The sequence below is a fragment of the Hermetia illucens genome, chromosome 1, assembly GCF_905115235.1.
Source record: "Hermetia illucens chromosome 1, iHerIll2.2.curated.20191125, whole genome shotgun sequence".
Classification (NCBI taxonomy): domain Eukaryota; kingdom Metazoa; phylum Arthropoda; class Insecta; order Diptera; family Stratiomyidae; genus Hermetia; species Hermetia illucens.
In genome coordinates, this window is record NC_051849.1 from 90,271,122 (window position 1) to 90,277,466 (window position 6,345).

Sequence of the window (6,345 nt, forward strand, 5' to 3'; positions counted from 1 at the left end):
GGTATTTTATAACCGGTTTCGAAGTGATGATGTAACCACCAACGCGAATATTAACCGTATTCCTCTTCCTACAGTTGGAAATCAAGACCGCCTCCGTCTTTTGTTTCGCAAGGTCAAGCTGAACCATTTCCAGTCACGCTTTTATGGCGCTAATAGTTTCGTTAAAGTACACTTCAACGTCTTCAGGTTGTTTCGCGACGGCAACCACAGCTAGACCATCTGCAAAACCGATTATCGTGGCCTCCTTTGGCACGGGAAGAACAAGGACACCATTTTACATAACGTTCCACAGGAGAGGACCCAACACTTAGCCCTGTGGTACTCCTGCGGTGACGGTGTACTGCTTGGATCCCTCATCCGTGTCGTAAGAAAGTGTTCTCTCCGAAAGTAAACTGTCGAGGAGCTTAGTCAAATAACTAGGGACACCCGTTTTAGCCAGTGAGCTTTTTATTCACTGTCAGCTAGCGGAATTGAACGCATTTTTGATGTCCAATGTCACCACGCGACATCGCGCCTCGAGCCAGCTTCAAAACAACGTCTACGGCGTCGATCGTTGAGTGGGCTTGTCGAAATCCAAATTGTCGCTCCGATAGTCCATCCTTATATTGAATGATAGGGAGCAGTCTATTGTAGATGGCCTTTTCGAGCAACTTTCCTGCCGTATCGATGAGGCAAATCGGTCGATGATGGGTGTCCTAGGTGCTTATTCGGCTTCGGCGGCAAAACTAGTTTTTGCCCTTCCACCGGTCGGGAGAACGGACACGAACTTTTCTCAGAAACGGCTATACCGATTGATGGTGAGAAGATGGGAACTGTAAATTCCCAGACATGCAGTGAGGGATATCCTTATACGCTGAGGTTAAGGGGAGGTCGCCATTCATGCAAAAGGGTGGTGTAAAATTTTTTTTCACCGAATATAATCATGCCGGGTATCAAATGAAAGGTCTCAATTAGTACTTTTCGGAGCCGGTCTTAGTTTCGAGATTTGCTAGAAAGCCGAGGAGTGGGAAGGGTGGAAAGCGATGATTTCTTTAACGGACCCACTCTCAGAAACTACCCAACGCAAAATGTGAAAAAAATCATGAAGCTGCCTCTATATGGTGTCCAGGCCTCAAAAAACTATCTATGTCGATATCTGCTCAAACTAAGTTAATAATAGTAAATGATAAATAGTAGTAAAAACCCCCCCTAAAGTTTACCCTAGAGTAATATGGCAGTAGTGTAGAATATAATATGAAGCATATTATCCCCAAGGTTGATCAAAATCATACTAGTACTAACAAAGTTACAGTAGTTGAAAATTGACTTTACCGCGTAAATTTACTGCAACTAAATATCAATATCACACTGAAGTTAGTAGTCTGACATGCTAAATGCATATACATAACGGGCTACGTACAAATGGGATAGTTCTGCACTCAAATATACTCACAGAAGAAGCAAACAAAACGTTTCATACCTGAAGCGCCCAGCTTCCGCCTTGTTTTATATTATTGAGTACATAAGGACGTACTGCCGAAACGTTCTCAATAAGGTTAAAGTCTGGGCTGATTGGAATCTATGACAAGAACTCAGTCTCTAAAATATCTTTACATTCCTTAATTTACTTGAAAGTCTACTGCCAGGACAGCGCATTGAACTCCCTGTTTCAAATATTTCCCACTTATATTTGTTACATATAGCAACATTTGCCATTTTTACAAATTTATTTGAAAATCATTTTCCCTACAAATATTCAGAACAACTTACTTCTCGACACTATATAAAAATGTTTGCTTTATATTGTTCAATTGTTTTATGTTGTTGAATATTTATTAATAATTTACGAGCTGCTTTTTTCTTCTTTTAAATGTTTTTTTATTCACAAACATGTCATTTTTGCAAAAATCAAATTATAAAAAGTAAAGAAAGAAAAGGAAATCGATTTCTTTTTGTTTCAGCACTGTATCCTTAAAATTTTGCGGTTATCAGTCCGGCCTATGCCTGCGTGCCAGCTATGATGTGCGAAAACACTAAGAAGTCCCTATTTTGCTTTGAACAATAACCACATTTTTATTTATTTATTTTTTTTTTTTTAGAAATAAAAAAACAAAAAAAAATTTGATTTGTATTTCGGCCTCTACAGTGGTGTAGTCATTTAATTTAAGTTTGCAAGTAAAGGCAATTTGAAAACTATCCGAGGTAGGCAATTCGATATACATATACATAGAAAGTAGCTCAAATTTGAAGAATTTTCAAATGGAGTACGGACAAGGCTGCTGTTGCCCATAACCCGAAATCTGTTTGCAATTTTACAGATCGGTAGAATGTATGCTATGCAGTTTAATGGTAGCTTCACGATAGAACTACGTTTGTTCCTATATACCGTTAGTACTTCTAGTTAAAGTAGACTAACATTCATTATGACACTAATCCAAACAAATCCGATTCTCTGATAACAATAATTCGGATTTACCGTAAGGCGCAATTAGCTTGGCCTTTTGATATTAAACGAAAGTTCATTCGTAAGTTTGTTTTATTTTCACGGTATGAACGTTTAATAAAAATAAGAAAAATGCTATGCCCGGGTACTGATTACAGTTCCTTCCTTATCACTATTAATGTTGAAGTGCAAATAAATAAAGCAATGATGGGATCCAATTGCATAATGGAAGAACTTCCACAATATCTCTCCATTTATTGGTTTCTTTTTTTTTGTTGGGCGCCTGATTCCTGAAAGAAAAAACAATGTTTTCGAAAAGATATGTCATGACTATTAAAAGCTTAGCGAAAAGCACATTTTCAATAATGTGTAGCCAGAAGGTCAACAAGTGGCAATTACCAAGATTGAAACCCGGAGATTAGCTCAAAATTCTGATTATTTAAAAATGACTAAAACACGAGCTACATTCCGGGAACATGTGCGATAATTTCATAATTGATAATTTTGGAATACGATGACTGTTTCTGAAAAAATAATAGCTTTAATGAGGGTTTAACATATTTTCTATTATCCTACCAGGCTAAACCCAATATCCGATTTTAGAGGAAAGCGTCCCAGAATCCTGACTAAACTGAAAATAGAGAAAAAACGCAACTGTCCAAGTATAGCAAACTTTACATTTATAAAATGCTTTTCACAAATCTAATTTCACTATCCCATTAATAATTTTACGATCAAATTGATATTACACTTCAAATTTGGTCATACTATTGCTTTGCTTTCAATATTGCTTTGTTAATAATAGCAGGACTCCCGCCAAACTTCCCAATGCCTCATATTAAAACCTATATTATCTTTTATGCTGCTAGTAGGAACTTACTCGTAAGGGGGTCATCCCGTGTGAAGGCCATTTTTTTGGCTTGGCTCCTTTTGGCTTCTTCAATGAATAAAAAAAACTACTGAATGAATCGCAATTATTCTAGTTTGCGGACTGTAGAAATATGTTCTGAATAAGTTGTAAAAATTTCAAAGAATTTCGTTTGATAAATTTGGCGCTATGGTGGCAGCCGATTTTCAAGATGCGGTTTCAAAAAAACGCATTTAAAAAGTAGAATGCGATTTTTAGCCATAAAACTTTAACTGATCATTAATCTGCTATACCTAGTCCACATATACAGCCTCGGCTTCAATTCTTGTCCTCTTAGCCAAATCATTCGGACCGATAAATACGAGCTTTATTACAACGATCGACATAAATCTAACATGTGACTTATCACGTGTTTCACAATATAATTTCCGAACGACTCTGAATATAAAAAAATCACTTTGCCCATATATGCCAAAGAAAAAATCTATTCCGCGGATCCGGCACACGGGATGACCTTCTTAAGGGGGTGCGCAGTAAATTTTCAAAATATTATTAACTTTATTTGAGTCGATATCAGGGTCTAGAGACGGTATGCATGGACCACCATATTTTTTTTCCAGATTTTTCGATAGTTTTCGAGAACCTGCCGTTGAAGTAATTGATCCCTTTCGGACACCCGCACTCCTCCTTATTCCCATCAATATCAAAATCAAGACAATACCTGCTTCGAAAAGTATTAATCAAGACCTTTCTTTTAATGCCCCACATGGCTATATTCGCAATTTTGCATTCATCTTTAAGGTGTAAGATGTGAGGACGAGGCAATTATAGACGTGACTAGAACCATTAGAGTTCCGTATAACAGTGCTAAGGATGAAAAAAATGCTTCGAAGAAAACAAACATTAGACAGGTAACACAAGTGATGCCAACCAAACCCAAAGGACAGTAAACTTCAACATCCTCGCAACGGGCTAAGATGCAGAAAAGCCTCTCACGGCAGTATTTAAAGCCTTGAATGATGATGATGAAGAAATGAGGCTGATACAAATCTCAATCATTATGAGGCAGCGCAAATTCTGCTCTCACAGATCCATGAAAAGGGGACCGAACTGACCATAATCGCCGCGGCTTATCGCAAAAATAATAATGGAGCCTGGGCCGCAAATATAATTTGCAAGAAATCAATCTATCCAAGAAGTGGATTTATCAAGTGAAAATGGTTGGTGTTTACATATCCAGTTGCTATATTCCATCAATCGATGGTAGAATACAAGGAAATGCTAAACTTGCCAGTTTCGGATGTAGGAAGTCGAAATCCCAGAATCACACTGAGTGATTTTAACGCATAGTCGGAGTTTATTGCGGCAATCGAACTGCGAACAGCAGGGACCGCATTTTGCTTAATGCTTTCGCGGAGTTAAAGTTGGTACTTGTAAAAATCCGAAATATATTAATTCTTCGAGAGATAGGTTCAATTTAAATAGTCAATTTGACATATTTAAGTACCACATTATGGAGTAGAATTGTCTGGTCTATAAGTGAGCACTATACCAATAGAAAAGGTAACTAAAAGGTGAGACACATTACGAAGGCATGCGATGCTCCCATGCTTAGGCGGCCAAACTATTAATGAAACAAAGGAATCGCGGCGTTGTGGGATGCATGGTTTCGAGCAAGACAGATCTGCCAACGATCTAGAGGAGGAGGAAGACCAAACCTTCGAGGTAGCTTTAAGCAAGCTATAGGCCCAAGCAAGCGAAAGATCCTTTCAGTGTTTTGATGCCTCACGCGTCATTAAACAAAATTAACGTGTCTGTACCGCTACGTGGGTCCGCACCGAATCTGAAAATCACCAAACAAACAAGGGAATTCGCTACCGCCTAACGAGTTAGAACAGAGTGCGAGTTAAAATTGGAAAATAAAAAAAAAACGGCTCAACCACGTGCGTAGAGCCGTAAACCTCCGGATCCGAGTGCCGCGATCAAGCACAATCACAAATGACAATTGATAATTAAAATAATAAAATCAAATAAATCATATGATAATAATAATGAAAATACGACGGGTAAAGCTGAAACTCGCATCTCTCGGGGAAGAATGAAGTAAGCGCGTTGAGTGTATTCGCTATCCCTTGACTGGCTTATGCATTCGGAATATTGCCGTGGACCAAGACCGATCTGGAAAACGTCCAGGGGGAGATACGGACAACTATGTCTAAATTCTGAATGCATCATCCTAACTGTACCGTGGAGCGGAAGAACCTGCCTCGTGCCATCGGAGGTAGGGACGTGGTTGACGTGGAGGCACAACATCATCGCCAAGTCAACTCACTGCGCGCTTATTTTTACAGCAAAGAGCAGGCGAGTCCCTTGCATGCAGCTGTCTGTAAGGCAAACTGTGGGCTGACTCCACTTAACTTCAAGGATCGATCTTTCAATCCTCTGAGTGGGGTGAAGTCGGACCAAGAGTGGATCGATGAATGGAAGTCGAAAGCAATGTACGGTAAACACGTGAATTGTCTTTGGCAGCCATTTGTCGATTTGTATTTGTCGAACAGATGGCTGTGTGCTGGAGAGCTCTTTGCTGAGACGGAAGGGTTCATGTGTGTCATTCAGGACGGCGTGGGCACCACCCGAGCTTATATAAAGCTCATCATGAAAGAACGGGTGGAGAACGACCATTGCAGAATGTGTGGTTCGGCGTTAGAGATGTTGGACCATCTCATTTCTGGCTATACTGCAATGCTGTATGTAAGGTTATCAATGAAAACCTTGCTTACAAGCATGAGCGCATCACGGGAACATGTTTGGTTTACGGATATGAACCGCAAGCAGTACTTGATAGTTCTGCTTACAGAATATATTGGGAGCGGCACGTTTTGACTGATCGCCATACTTCATATAGCAAGCTTGGCATAATGTTAGTTGACAAGACGGGTCGCTCCGCGTATATTATTGATGTTTCTATCCCCCATAACAGCAACATCGAACGGAAATACGTGGAGAAGAAGGTGAACTATGAGCCACTGGCTCGGGAAATCAAAGAAATTTGGCG

The 6,345-nt window shown here is 39.5% G+C and overlaps 1 long non-coding RNA gene across 1 annotated transcript; it reads right to left on the bottom strand.

The window, feature by feature from the left end:
• Positions 1-1,882: 1,882 nt before the first annotated feature.
• Positions 1,883-3,098, bottom strand: LOC119646302. The gene is made up of 3 exons (XR_005248719.1): positions 2,999-3,098; positions 2,822-2,946; positions 1,883-2,712 (listed from the first exon to the last, which is right to left on the bottom strand). It is a non-coding gene; the product is annotated as an uncharacterized LOC119646302 (long non-coding RNA).
• Positions 3,099-6,345: the final 3,247 nt, after the last annotated feature.